This window comes from Petromyzon marinus, chromosome 80 (assembly GCF_048934315.1).
Source record: "Petromyzon marinus isolate PM22_M1 ecotype Great Lakes invasive population chromosome 80, UKy_Petmar_22M1.pri1.0, whole genome shotgun sequence".
Lineage (NCBI taxonomy): Eukaryota > Metazoa > Chordata > Hyperoartia > Petromyzontiformes > Petromyzontidae > Petromyzon > Petromyzon marinus.
Genome location: NC_133746.1, coordinates 8,234,811 through 8,251,738, shown reverse-complemented (window position 1 = coordinate 8,251,738; position 16,928 = coordinate 8,234,811). Strand labels below are relative to the sequence as shown.

General features: G+C 52.6%; 1 protein-coding gene across 1 annotated transcript in view; it reads right to left on the bottom strand.

The window, feature by feature from the left end:
- LOC116958693 (plakophilin-2-like) overlaps positions 1-10,212 on the bottom strand; it is a 69,069-nt gene extending 58,857 nt beyond the window's left edge. Inside the window, exon 1 of the mRNA XM_076057223.1 lies at positions 10,189-10,212. The gene's annotated coding sequence lies outside the window, so the exon portion shown is untranslated. The remainder of the gene's footprint in view (positions 1-10,188) is intronic.
- Positions 10,213-16,928: the final 6,716 nt, after the last annotated feature.

The window sequence follows — 16,928 nt, the reverse complement described above, 5'->3', positions numbered from 1 at the left end:
CATCGTCATCATCGTCATTGTCATCATCGTCATCATCGTCATCATCATCGTCATCATCGTCATTGTCATCATCGTCGTTATTGTCATCATCGTCATCATCGTCATCATCATCGTCGTCATCATCATCATCGTCGTCATCATCGTCGTCATCATCGTCGTCAACATCGTCATCATCGTCGTCATCATCGTCGTCATCATCGTCGTCATCGCGCGGCGCTTTTGGATGCGCTGCTGCTTCTGCGGCCGTCTGGAACGCTCTTCCGTTGGGATGTTAGGAGGCCCCTTACGAGCTGTGATGCACTTTACACCATCCTCTAGATTGACGAACTCACTTCTTTAGAACTGCTTGTTGTTGGTGTTGTGTTTAGGTTGTTGTGTTTAGGTTGTTGTTGTTGTTGTGTTTAGGTTGTTGTTGTTGTTGTGTTTAGGTTGTTGTTTAGGTTGTTGTGTTTAGGTTGTTGTTGTGTTTAGGTTGTTGTTGGTGTTGTGTTTAGGTTGTTGTGTTTAGGTTGTTGTTGTGTTTAGGTTGTTGGTGTTGTGTTTAGGTTATTGTTGTTGTGTTTAGGTTGTTGTTGGTGTTGTGTTTAGGTTGTTGTGTTTAGGTTGTTGTTGTTGTTGTGTTTAGGTTGTTATTGTTGTTGTGTTTAGGTTGTTGTGTTTAGGTTGTTGTTGGTGTTGTGTTTAGGTTGTTGTTGTGTTTAGGTTGTTGTTGGTGTTGTGTTTAGGTTGTTGTGTTTAGGTTGTTGTGTTTAGGTTGTTGTTATTGTGTTTAGGTTATTGTTGGTGTTGTGTTTAGGTTGTTGTTGTTGTGTTTAGGTTGTTGTTGTTGTTGTGTTTAGGTTATTGTTGGTGTTGTGTTTAGGTTGTTGTTGTTGTGTTTAGGTTGTTGTGTTTAGGTTGTTGTTGTGTTTAGGTTGTTGTTGGTGTTGTGTTTAGGTTATTGTTGTTGTGTTTAGGTTGTTATTGTTGTGTTTAGGTTATTGTTGGTGTTGTGTTTAGGTTATTGTTGTTGTGTTTAGGTTGTTGTTGTTGTGTTTAGGTTGTTGTTGTTGTGTTTAGGTTGTTGTTGTTGTGTTTAGGTTGTTGTTGTTGTGTTTAGGTTGTTGTTGGTGTTGTGTTTAGGTTGTTGTTGTTGTGTTTAGGTTGTTATTGTTGTGTTTAGGTTATTGTTGGTGTTGTGTTTAGGTTATTGTTGTTGTGTTTAGGTTGTTGTTGGTGTTGTGTTTAGGTTGTTGTGTTTAGGTTGTTGTTGTTGTGTTTAGGTTGTTGTTGGTGTTGTGTTTAGGTTGTTGTTGGTGTTGTTGTGTTTAGGTTGTTGTTGGTGTTGTGTTTAGGTTGTTGTGTTTAGGTTGTTGTTGTTGTGTTTAGGTTGTTGTGTTTAGGTTGTTGTTGGTGTTGTGTTTAGGTTGTTGTGTTTAGGTTGTTGTTGTTGTTGTGTTTAGGTTATTGTTGGTGTTGTGTTTAGGTTGTTGTGTTTAGGTTGTTGTTGTTGTTGTTGTGTTTAGGTTGTTGTTGTTGTGTTTAGGTTGTTGTTGTTGTGTTTGGGTTGTTGTTGTTGTGTTTAGGTTGTTGTTGTGTTTGGGTTGTTGTTGTTGTGTTTAGGTTGTTGTTGTGTTTGGGTTGTTGTTGTGTTTAGGTTGTTGTTGTTGTGTTTAGGTTGTTGTTGTTGTGTTTAGGTTGTTGTTGTTGTGTTTAGGTTGTTGTTGTTGTGTTTAGGTTGTTGTTGTTGTGTTTAGGTTGTTGTTGTTGTTGTGTTTAGGTTGTTGTTGTTGTGTTTAGGTTATTGTTGGTGTTGTGTTTAGGTTGTTGTTGTTGTGTTTAGGTTGTTGTTGTTGTGTTTGGGTTGTTGTTGTTGTGTTTAGGTTGTTGTTGTTGTGTTTAGGTTATTGTTGGTGTTGTGTTTAGGTTATTGTTGTTGTGTTTAGGTTGTTGTGTTTAGGTTGTTGTTGTTGTGTTTAGGTTGTTGTTGGTGTTGTGTTTAGGTTATTGTTGTTGTGTTTAGGTTGTTGTTGTTGTTGTGTTTAGGTTATTGTTGGTGTTGTGTTTAGGTTGTTGTTGTGTTTAGGTTGTTGTGTTTAGGTTGTTGTTGTTGTGTTTAGGTTGTTGTTGTTGTGTTTAGGTTGTTGTTGGTGTTGTGTTTAGTTGTTTTGTCCTTCCCACGCACCTACGATTCGCACGGTTGGCCACGTACGGTGCCAACGAAGTTCAACATACAAACAGACGAACAATACTGCTATACACTACAACAACAACCGCCACTAAGTGGGGGTTACGTAACCACGGCGCTTGTGCCAGGCTAGGTGCACGTTGAGGCAGTCACGTGAAGTGTCGAACGCTCGCTGGCCAGAGGTCACGGGGCAGACCCAGCAGGTGCCACGGGTCGACTGACTGAGATGCCTGAGATGACTGGCTGATGCACCACCTGTGCCCCCTATTGTGCCAACTTGCTGTGCTTTAGCCACCCGGCGCTCCGCTCGTTGTTGTGAGCGTCGCTCCTCCGCCCTCTGTTGTTGTTGTTGGAGGGCGACTGCCTCCAACTGCCCAGTAGCTGCAGCAGCGTCCTTTATGAGCGTCCTCCACAGAGGCCGATCTTGACACCGCTGGTGCCGGTCATCGGCAAGTCCACTCAGCTCCACGTCCTCCTGTACCACATCAGCTCCATCTCTTCTCTAGCCCGTGCCGCGCCCATTTAGCCCCCTTGATCCGACCGAACAAAAGTTGTTTCGACATGCGGTGGCTGGGCATGCGGGCTACATGACCCAGCCAACGCAGCCTTGCCTGCCGGAGGAGCTCACCGATGGGACCTTGCCCAGATCTTTCAAGGATTTGTGAGCTCCTCACACAGTCCAGCCTGGTTAAGCCCAGGATGGATCGTAGGCAGGCCAGCCTAAATGTTTCTAACCGGCGAAGATGTTCCATTAGGGGGGTCCACGTTTCGCAAGCGTAGAGAAGGGAGGGAATGACCGTGGCCGAGAAGACCTGAAGCTTAGTGCGGAGCGACAGACCAGGTAGCTTCCACACAGCGTTATGCAATCGATGAAAAGATATTGCCGCTCGACTGATTCAGAGTGAGACCTCTGCTGTCAAACTGGAACCGGTCATGAGCGCACTGCCCAGGTATGGGAAACTCTCCACTCTCTCCACAACTGCCCCATCACCGATTGGGAGTTGTGGGGGTGGAGTGTCCGATGGTACAAAATACCCAGGCAGGTGCTTAGTTTTGGTGGGGCTGATGGTAAGGCCCCACCTCTTAGTGGCACGCTCCAGTCTCAGCAGCAGCGTCTCCAACTCCTCCTCTGACCGAGCAGCTATTACCAAATCATCAGCATACATAACGTGGTTGAGCAATAGGGAGCCATCCCTTGACCACACCCGGGCATCGATCAGCCTCCTATTGTATCTGTACCAGATGGAAATTCCAGGACCTTTCCCGGCACACTGAGGAGTGAGATGCCCCTGTAGTTGTTACAGTCTGTGCAGTCCCACTTCTTATAGAGGGGGACCACCAGGGCATCCTTCCAATCCTGAGGAACCTGTCCAGTGGTCCAGACTGTTATTGTGATGCAATGTCGGGCAGTCTGTGCACGAACGCCACCCTCCATCAGCATTTTGCTTGGGAGATCATCTCTGCCCGGCGCTTTTTCTGGTCTCAGGCTCTGGATCGCCTTCTGTAATTCCTTCACAGATGGCACCTCAGCCAGCCACTCACAGGGGGTGACTTCTTCCAATATTTGAGGCACAGCAGCCTCAGCAGTGTCATCCCTACTTTGCCCCACGATGTTTTCCAAGCTAAGGGATTTCCTTTCCCCCAGGACCTCACAGAAATGCTCAGCAAATCTGCAAACCTGTACCTGGGGGTCGGAGATCGGATCACCGTCCTTTCCCCTAATGATGGTAATAGGTGGGGCACTGCAGGTCACTTTTTTGATTGAGTTAAACAGTTATTTGTGATCGTGGGCCACTGAGGCAGACTCCATCTCCTCAGCAACCCGCGACCACCACCCATCCTTGCAGCGCCTCACGGCTCTCCGAACCTCCGAGCGAAGGCTGCGGTAAGCCTCCTCATTCACCTACGTGGGATGCCGTAGACAGTGAGAGTGGGCCTGTCGCTTTTTCTCAGGCAGCCGAAACACCTCCTCTGCCAGCCAGGATCTCTGGGGAGGCTTAGACCGTGTACCCAAAGCAGCCATTGCAGCTTCATGAACCACAGTCCTAAACCTCGCCCATTTCCCCTCGACATCAGGAGGAGTGAGGGACGATGCCAACCCCAGCCGCAAGTGACGATGAAATTCTCGCTTGCAACTTTCATCAGCTAGCTGAGACCAGGCTACTTTGGGTTTGAATGGGGTCCTGGGTGTACACCCACCACCGGAGTGGAAGAATGGCAGGCGCATCTTTTAAGATGACAAGTCGATGGTCAGTGGGCAGATCAGCTCCACAGTAGGTCCTGGTGTCAAGGACATGGGCCCGCATCTTCTGTTCCATCACTATGTAGTCCAGCAGATGTTCTTGCTTGGACCCGGCGTGCATCCATGATGTTGTGTGGATGTGGCGATGCTGGAACAGCGTGTTGGTAATTACAAGCCCATAGACTGCACAGAAGTCTAGCAGCCTCCTACCGTTGCTATTAAGCTCATCTGGCCCATGCCTTCCAATCACTCAAGACCAGGTGCCAGCATCATGACCAACTCGGGCATTGAAGTCACCCAACAAGATGACTCTATCCCGAGGGGCCACTTTAGCCAGCACCTGTTACAGGAGGTCATAGAAGGCATCTGAATCATCGGCTTTGCCTGCATCCCTCCACGGATGTTCATCTTCGGTGGGGGCATAAGTAACCACGACCACCATTCCTCAAAGTAGCCTGGGGCTTACACCTTGCCGCACACTTCACCGCCACGCTCCCACGCCCAATTCATTACTTTATTCAGAAGAAGAGCCACTCCCTGTTGTTTGGCAGTCTCCTGCACCCGAGTAGAGGACTGTCCACCCCTCATGGTGGCAGGAGGCAGAGCCGGTCCACCGGACCCTCTTGAATACCTCAGAGATCCAGGCGGTATTAGTCCAGCTCCCGACAGAGGAGTGGCAGCCTCTTCTCCGCAGTGAGCGTTCGAACATTCCACGTGGCCACACGAAGTGGCTTTTTGTTGTTTCTGGAGGAGCCCCGAGGGTAAAGATTCAGTCTCCTGGCTCCGCCAAATGGGGTTTGGCCAGGAGACGTCATAGACGTCTGTCCCCCGGGGTGTCCAGGATAAGGTTAGCTAGATCGCTTACTACGATACACTATACTACACACTACACTCCTACACACTGCTTAATAACTATACTACACAATACACTACACTACACACTACTATACACTACACTACTATACACTATACTACACACTACACTACACTACTATACACTACTGTACACTATACTACACAATACACTACACACTACTATACACTACACTACTATACACTATACTACACACTGCACTACTATACACTACACTACTACAGGCGGAGACACGTGGAGACACACGGTGAGACACAGATACACACGGAGACACGCGGAGACACAGGGGAGACACATGCGTAGGACACACGCGGATACAGGCAGAGACACACGGAGACAGGCGGAGACACACGGACACACACACGGAGACAGGCGAGAAGACATAGATACACACGGAGACACAGGCCCGTACAGAGACACAGACACACACGGAGACACGCGGAGACACACACGGAGACACATGCGTAGGACACACGCAGATACAGGCGGAGACACACGGAGACACGTGGAGACAGGCGGAGACACGCGGAGACACACGGAGACAGGCGGAGACAGGTGGAGACACGCGGAGACAGGTGGAGACACGCGGAGACAGGCGGAGACACACGGAGACAGGCGGAGACAGGCGGAGACACGCGGAGACAGGCGGAGACACGCGGAGACACACGGAGACAGGCGGAGACACGCGGAGACACACGGAGACAGGCGGAGACAGGTGGAGGCACACGGAGACAGGCGGAGACAAGCGGAGGCACACGGAGACAGGCGGAGACAGGCGGAGGCACAGGGAGACACACGTAGACACACGCGGAGACACACACGGAGACACACGGAGACAGGCGGAGACAGGTGGAGACACGCGGGAAGACACACAGAGACACACAGAGACACACACAGAGACAAGCGGAGACACACGCGGAGACAGGCGGAGACACACACGGAGACACACACAGAGACACACAGAGACACACACAGAGACACACACAGAGACACACACAGAGACACACAGAGACACACACGGAGACACACGCGGAGAAACACGCGGAGACACACGGAGACACACGGAGACAGGTGGAGACAGGTGGAGACACACACGGAGACAGGCGGAGACACACACGGAGACAGGCGGAGACACACGGAGACACACACGGAGACACACACGGAGACACACGGAGACAGGTGGAGACAGGTGGAGACACACACGGAGACAGGCGGAGACACACACGGAGACAGGCGGAGACACACGGAGACACACACGGAGACACACACGGAGACACACGGAGACAGGTGGAGACAGGTGGAGACACACACGGAGACAGGCGGAGACACACACGGAGACACACACGGAGACAGGCGGAGACAGGCGGAGACACATACGGAGACAGGTGGAGACACACGGAGACACACACGGAGACACACACGGAGACACACAGGCGGAGACACAGAGACACACACAGAGACACACACGGAGACACACATGGAGACAGGCGGAGACACACGGAGACACACACGGAGACACACACGGAGACACACACGGAGACAGGCGGAGACAGGCGGAGACACACACGGAGACACAGAGACACGCGGAGACACACACGGAGACACACACAGAGACACACACAGAGACACAGAGACAGGCGGAGACACACACGGATACACACGGAGACAGGCGGAGACAGGCGGAGACAGGTGAAGACAGGCGGAGACAGGCGGAGACACACAGAGACAGGCGAGACAGGCGGAGACAGGCGGAGACACACACAGAGACACAGAGACAGGCGGAGACACACACGGAGACACACGGAGACAGGCGGAGACACACAGAGACACACAGAGACAGGCGGAGACACACACGGAGACACACACGGAGACACACACAGAGACAGGCGGAGACACACACGGAGACAGGCGGACACACACACAGAGACAGGCGGAGACACACACAGAGACACAGAGACAGGCGGAGACACACACGGAGACACACGGAGACAGGCGGAGACACACACGGAGACACAGAAACAGGCGGAGACACACACGGAGACACACACGGAGACACACACGGAGACAGGCGGAGACAGGCGGAGACACACACGGAGACACACACGGAGACACAGAGACAGGCGGAGACAGGCGGAGACACACGGAGACACACACAGAGACAGGCGGAGACACACACAGAGACACACGGAGACAGGCGGAGACAGGCGGAGACACACACAGAGACACAGAGACAGGCGGAGACACACACGTAGACACACACGGAGACACACACGGAGACAGGCGGAGACAGGCGGAGACAGGCGGAGACAGGCGGAGACACACAGAGACACAGAGACAGGCGGAGACACACACAGAGACACACACAGAGACACAGAGACAGGCGGAGACACACACAGAGACACACACAGAGACACACACGGAGACACACACGGAGACACACACAGAGACACAGACACACAGGAGACACACACAGAGACACACAGAGACACAGAGACAGGCGGAGACACACACAGAGACAGGTGGAGACACACACAGACACACACGGAGACAGGCGGAGACACACACAGAGACAGGCGGAGACACACACAGAGACAGGCGGAGACACACACAGACACACACGGAGACAGGCGAAGACACACACACAGAGACAGGCGGAGACACACACAGAGACAGGCGGAGACACACACACAGACAGGCGGAGACACACACGGAGACAGGCGGACACACACACAAACACACACAGAGACAGGCGGAGACACACACGGAGACAGGCGGAGACACTCACAGACACACACAGAGACAGGCGGAGACACACACAGAGACAGGCGGAGACACACACAGAGACAGGCGGAGACACACACAGAGACAGGCGGAGACACACACGGAGACACACACGGAGACACACACAGAGACACACACGGAGACACACACAGAGACACAGAGACACAGAGACAGGCGGAGACACACACAGAGACAGGCGGAGACACACACAGAGACAGGCGGAGACACACACGGAGACACACACAGAGACACACACAGAGACACACAGAGACACCACACAGGGACACACACGGAGACAGGCGGAGACACACACGGAGACACACGGAGACACACACAGAGACACACGGAGACACACAGAGACACACAGAGACACAGAGACACACACAGACACAGGCGGTGACACACAGACACACACACACAGACACACACACAGAGACACAGAGACACAGAGACAGGCGGAGACACACACAGAGACAGGCGGAGACACACACAGAGACAGGCGGAGACACACACGGAGACACACACAGAGACACACACAGAGACACAGAGACAGGCGGAGACACACACGGAGACACACACAGAGACACACACAGAGACACACAGAGACACCACACAGGGACACACACGGAGACAGGCGGAGACACACACGGAGACACACGGAGACACACACAGAGACACACGGAGACACACAGAGACACACAGAGACACAGAGACACACACAGACACAGGCGGTGACACACAGACACACACACACAGACACACACACAGAGACACAGAGATACAGAGACAGGCGGAGACACACACAGAGACAGGCGGAAACACACACAGAGACAGGCGGAGACACACACGGAGACACACACAGAGACACACACAGAGACACAGAGACAGGCGGAGACACACACGGAGACACACACAGAGACACACACAGAGACACACAGAGACACCACACAGGGACACACACGGAGACAGGCGGAGACACACACGGAGACACACGGAGACACACACAGAGACACACACGGAGACACACACAGAGACACAGAGACACAGAGACAGGCGGAGACACACACAGAGACAGGCGGAGACACACACAGAGACAGGCGGAGACACACACGGAGACACACACAGAGACACACACACAGACACAGGCGGTGACACACAGACACACATACACAGACACACACACAGAGACACACACAGAGACACAGATACACAGAGACAGGCGGAGACACACACAGAGACAGGCGGAGACACACACAGAGACAGGCGGAGACACACACGGAGACACACACAGAGACACACACAGAGACACAGAGACAGGCGGAGACACACACGGAGACACACACAGAGACACACACAGAGACACACAGAGACACCACACAGGGACACACACGGAGACAGGCGGAGATACACACGGAGACACACGGAGACACACGGAGACACACACAGAGACACACGGAGACACACAGAGACACACACACAGAGACACACACAGAGACACACACAGATACAGGCGGTGACACACAGACACACACACACACAGACACACACAGAGACACACACAGAGACACAGAGACACAGAGACAGGCGGAGACACACACAGAGACAGGCGGAGACACACACAGAGACAGGCGGAGACACACACGGAGACACACACAGAGACACACACAGAGACACAGAGACAGGCGGAGACACACACGGAGACACACACAGAGACACCCACAGAGACACACAGAGACACCACACAGGGACACACACGGAGACAGGCGGAGACACACACATAGACACACGGAGACACACACAGAGACACACGGAGACACACAGAGACACAGAGACACACACAGATACAGGCGGTGACACACAGAGACACACACACAGACACACACACAGAGACACACACAGAGACACACAGAGACACACAGACACACACAGACACACACACACAGAGACACACACACAGACACACACACACAGACACACACACACAGAGACACACAGACACAGAGACAGGCGTAGACAGACACAGAGACACAGAGACACAGACACACACAGACACACACAGAGACACACACAGAGACACAGACACACACACAGAGACACAGACACACAGAGACAAGCGCGTCTCACCGCGGCGGGGGGCTCAGTTCGAGCGGGGACACACACAGAGACACACACACAGAGACACACACAGAGACAGACACACACAGAGACACACACACAGAGACACACACAGAGACAGACACACACAGAGACACACACAGAGACACACACAGAGACACACACGGAGACACACACACAAAGACACCACACAGAGACACAGAGACACACAGAGACACAGAGACACACGTAGACAGACACAGAGACAGGCGCGTCTCACCGCGGCGGGGGGCTCAGTTCGAGCGGGGACACACACAGAGACACACACAGAGACACACACAGAGACACACACAGAGACACACACAGAGACACACACACAGACACACACAGAGACACACACACAGAGACACACACAGAGACACACACAGAGACACACACAGAGACACACACACAGAGACACACACACAGAGACACACACACACAGACACAGAGACACACACACACAGACACACACACAGACACACACACAGAGACACACACAGAGACACACAGAGACACACAGAGACACACACACAGACACAGAGACACACACACAGAGACACACACACAGACACACACACAGAGACACACACAGAGACACACAGAGACACAGAGACAGGCGGAGACACACAGAGACACAGAGACACACGTAGACAGACACAGAGACAGGCGCGTCTCACCGCGGCGGGGGGCTCAGTTCGAGCGGGGACACACACAGAGACACACACAGAGACACACACAGAGACACACACACAGAGACACACACAGAGAGACAGACACACACAGAGAGACAGACACACACAGAGACACACACAGAGACACACACACACAGACACACAGACACAGAGACAGGCGTAGACAGACACAGAGAGACAGACACACAGACACAGAGACACAGAGACATAGAGACACACACAGACACACAGAGACACAGACACACAGAGACACACACAGAGACACACGTAGACAGACACAGAGACAGGCGCGTCTCACCGCGGCGGGGGGCTCAGTTCGAGCGGGGACACATACAGAGACACACACAGAGACACACACAGAGACACACACACAGAGACACACACAGAGAGACAGACACACACAGAGAGACAGACACACACAGAGACACACACAGAGACACACACACACACAGAGACACAGAGACACACACAGAGAGACAGACACACACAGAGACACACACACAGACACAGAGACACAGAGACACACGTAGACAGACACAGAGACAGGCGCGTCTCACCTCGGCGGGGGGCTCAGTTCGAGCGGGGACACACACAGAGACACACACACAGAGACACACACAGAGAGACAGACACACACAGAGACACACACACAGACACAGAGACACAGAGACACACGTAGACAGACACAGAGACAGGCGCGTCTCACCGCGGCGGGGGGCTCAGTTCGAGCGGGGACACGTCGAGTCTCTGAACCGGCGCTCCCGGAGACACGTGGAGACTGGAGGGGCGTGTCCTGGGGGGCCCGGGGGGCGGGGCCGAGCGGCGCCCCCCCCCCAACGTGGAGGCTCCTCCCCCCGCCGCGAACGCAACGCCAGCCCCTCCCCACTGAGTCTCGGCGACGGAGCGCGGACGAGACACCTGGAGACACACGGGGAGACACGGGGAGACAGGGGAGACACGGGGAGACACAATGAGACACAATGAGACACGGGGAGACACGGGGAGACAGGGGAGACACACGGGGAGACACGGGGAGACAGGGGGAGACAGGGGAGACAGGGGGAGACACGGGGAGACACGGGGAGACACAATGAGACACGGGGAGACACGGGGAGACGGGGGGAGACACGGGGAGACACGGAGAGACAGGGGGAGAGAGCGGGAGACACGGGGAGACACGGGGAGACAGGGGGAGACACGGGGAGACAGGGGGAGACAGGGGGAGACACGGGGAGACACGGGGAGACACGGGGAGGGGGAGACACGGGGAGACACGAGGAGACACGAGGAGACACGGGGAGGGGGGAGACAGGGGGAGACACGGGGAGACACGGGGAGACACGGGGAGACAGGGGGAGAGAGCGGGAGACACGGGGAGACAGGGGAGACACGGGGAGACAGGGGGAGACACGGGGAGACAGGGGGAGACACGGGGAGACAGGGGGAGACACGGGGAGACACGGGGAGACAGGGGGAGACACGGGGAGACAGGGGGAGACACGGGGAGACACGGGGAGACAGGGGGAGACACGGGGAGACACGGGGAGACAGGGGGAGACACGGGGAGACACGGGGAGATACGGGGAGACACGGGGAGACAGGGGGAGACACGGGGAGACACGGGGAGACAGGGGGAGACACGGGGAGACAGGGGGAGACACGGGGAGACACGGGGAGACAGGGGGAGACACGGGGAGACGGGGGGAGACACGGGGAGACGGGGGAGACACGAGGAGACACGGGGAGACACGGGGAGGGGGGAGACACGGGGAGACACGGGGGGAGAGCGGGAGACACAATGAGACACAATGAGACACGGGGAGACACGGGGAGACAGGGGGAGACAGGGGGAGACACGGGGAGACACGGGGAGACAGGGGAGACACGGGGAGACCAAATGAGACACAATGAGACACGGGGAGACACGGGGAGACAGGGGGAGACACGGGGAGAAACGGGGAGACAGGGGGAGACACGGGGAGACAGGGGAGACACGGGGAGACACGGGGAGAGAGCGGGAGACACGGGGAGACACGGGGAGACACGGGGAGGGGGGAGACACGAGGAGACACGGGGAGACACGGGGAGACGGGGGGAGACACGGGGAGACACGGGGAGGGGGGAGACATGAGTGATGGTGGTGGTGATGGTGGTGATGGTGGTGAAGGTGGTGGTGATGGTGAAGGTGGTGGTGGTGATAATGGTGAAGGTGGTGATGGTGAAGGTGGTGGTGTTGGTGATGGTGTTGGTGGTGATGGTGGTGATGGTGGTAGTGGTGATGGTGATGGTGGTGATGGTGGTGGTTAAGGTGGTGGTGGTGATGGTGGTGGTGATGATGGTGACGGTGGTGGTGGTGATGAAGGTGGTGGTGGTGATGGTGGTGAAGGTGGTGAAGGTGGTGGTGATGGTGATGGTTGTGATGGTGGTGGTTAAGGTGGTGGTGGTGATGGTGAAGGTGGTGATGGTGGTGGTGAAGGTGGTGGTGAAGGTGGTGGTGATGGTGAAGGTGGTGGTGGTGAAGGTGGTGGTGATGGTGGTGATGGTGAAGGTGGTGGTGGTGATGGTGGTGGTGATGATGGCGACGGTGGTGGTGATGGTGAAGGTAGTGATGGTGGTGGTGAAGGTGGTGGTGATGGTGTTGGTGATGATGGTGAAGGTGGTGGTGGTGATGAAGGTGGTGGTGATGAAGGTGGTGGTCATGGTGAAGGTGGTGGTGGTGGTGGTGATGGTGGTGAAGGTGGTGGTGGTGTTGGTGGTGGTGATGAAGGTGATGGAGGTGATGATGGTGAAGGTGGTGATGGTGGTGATGGTGTTGGTGGTGATGAAGGTGGTGGAGGTGGTGGTGGTGGTGAAGATGGTGGTGATGAAGATGGTATGGTGGTGGTGATGATCGTGAAGGTGGTGATGGTGATGACGATGGCATCATCATCATCATAGTGACTGCACAATAACTCCATCACTTTGTTCAAGAGCTCACAAGCATGGCCACCACAGTGAGACGGTGGACTTGTACACCAATGTGGCTGTAGCCTGATGAAGCTAGTTGTGATTCCTGGCGGAATGTCACGGGACTCAGATTGTAAATGTTGTGGCTTGGCTCTCCAGCACACTACCGGTGTGCTGTATTAGTATACTACACTACACTAGTATACACTATGATACACTATACACTACTATACACTACACAATACACTACACTACACACTACTATACACTACACTTGTATACACTATAATACACAATACACTACACTACTATACACTATACTCTATAGACTACACTATACACTACACTACTATACACTACACTATACACTACACACTACTATACACTACACTAGTATACACTATAATACACTTTACACTACTATACACTACACTACACACTACTATACACTACACTAGTATACACTATAATACACTATACACTACTATACACTACACTACACACTACTATACACTACACTAGTATACACTATAATACACTATACACTACTATACACTACACTACACACTACTATACACTACACTAGTATACACTATAATACACAATACACTACACTACTATACACTATACTCTATACACTACTATACACTACGCTATACACTACACTACTATACACTACACTACTATACACTACACTATACACTACACTACACAATACTATACAGTACACTATACACTACACTACACACTACTATACACTACACTACACACTAGTATGCACTACTATACACTATATTACACTATAATACACAATACACTACACTACACACTACTATACACTACACTACTTTACATTACTATACACTATAATACACTACACTACTATACACTACACTACTATACACTACACTATACACTACACTATACACTACACTACTATACACTACACTATACTATACACTACACTACACTATACACTACACAATACACTACACTATACACTACACTACTATAGACTACAATACTATACACTACACTACTATACACTACACTACTACACACTACTATACACTACACTACACACTACACTACTATACACTACACTATACACTACACAATACATTACACTACACACTACACTATACACTACACTATACACTATACTACTATACACTACACTACTATACACTACTCTATACACTACACTACTATACACTACACTACTATACACTATACTACTATACACTACACACTACACTACTACACACTACACTACTATACACTATACACTACACTACTATACGCTACACTATACACTGCACTACTATACACTACACTACTATACACTACACTACTACACACTACTATACACTACACTACACACTACACTACTATACACTACACTATACACTACAAAATACATTACACTACACACTGCACTATACACTACACTACTATACACTACACTACTATACACTACTCTATACACTACACTACTATACACTACACTACTATACACTACACACTACACTACTACACACTACACTACTATACACTTCACACTACACTACTACACACTACACTATACACTACACTACCCCAATTCGCTCGGAGGTTCGGGGAACAGTGGGGCACTGCACAATCGGCCCCTAAAATTCCATCAATAGGGGCACCGCGCAGCGTCCACACCCTAATCACAATCGTTTGGGGGGCTGGAGGTCTGGGCATGAGCGGTAATCCGATCTCTGTAACTCGAACGGAACAGGTTAGCCGGGGGAGCTTGTGGCGACTGTGTGCAGACTACCCCTACACCTGACATCATCGCAACTGTCTGGACCACAAGGTTGGAAAGATGCCCTCATTTGAACAATTAAAGGGGGCGTTTGGCTGGGTGCTTGCAAGGATTATTCAACATCGCCTCGCCAGGCACGCCGAGGAGAGGCTTGCGGAGCCCCAATGCGGTTTCAGGAAAGGGCGGTCCTGCGCAGATGCCATATTTTCTGGTCCGTCTGCTACAGCAGAGGTGTAGGGAATTCCAGCAAGACCTACATCTCTGCTTTATTGACCTGGTCAAGGCCCTATGATACCATCAGTAGGCCTGGGCTATGGGTTGTTCTTCGTGCTTTTGGAGTCCCTGACACTCTGCTCACAATTATTGAGGACCTTCATGATGGTGAGCGGGCCCGGGTAAAACTACGTGGCCGGGAGTCGGAGCCGTTCCCTGTACACCTTGGGGTGCGACAGGGATGTCCTCTGGCTCCCACATTATTTAACATTTATTTCGACCACGTAGTTCGTGAAACCTTCAATAGCTGTACAGGAGGAATCTCCACCTGGTACAGAAATAATGAGAGGCTGATCGATGCCCGGGTGCGGTCAAGGGATGGCTCCCTATTGCTCAACCACGTTACATATGCCGATGATTTGGTAATAGCTGCTCATTCAGAGTAGGAGTTGGAGACGCTGCTGCTGAGACTGGAGCGTGCCACTAAGAGGTGGGGCCTTACCATCAGCCCCACCAAAACTAAGCACCTGCCTGGGTATTTTGTATCATCCGACACTCCACCCCCACAACTCCCGATCGGTGATGGGGCAGTTATGGACAGATTGGAGAGTTTCCCGTACCTGGGCAGTGTGCTTATGACCGGCTCCGGTTTGACAGCAGAGGTCTCACTCCGAATCAGTCGAGCGGCAATATCTTTTCATCAGGCTGCGTAAATCTTCTGCTGTGTGGAAGCTTCCTACCTGGTCTGTCCCTCCGCACTAAGCTTCAGGTCTTCTCGGCCACGGTCATTCCCTCCCTTCTCTACGCTTGTGATACGTGGAAACACTCAGGCTCGTCCTGCGTACGATCCATCCTGGGTTCCACCAGCCCGCAATGTGTGAGAAGCTCACAAAATTCTTCAAATATCTGCACAGAGTCCGATTGGTGAGCTCCTCCGGCAGGCACGGCTGTGTTGGCTGTGTCAGATGGGGTGGGGGTGGCGGTGGTGGTGGTTGGGGCTAAACGGGTGCGGCACGGGCTCGAGAAGAGATGGAGTGATGTGGTACAGGAGGACGTGGAGCTGAGTGGACTTGCCGATGACCGGT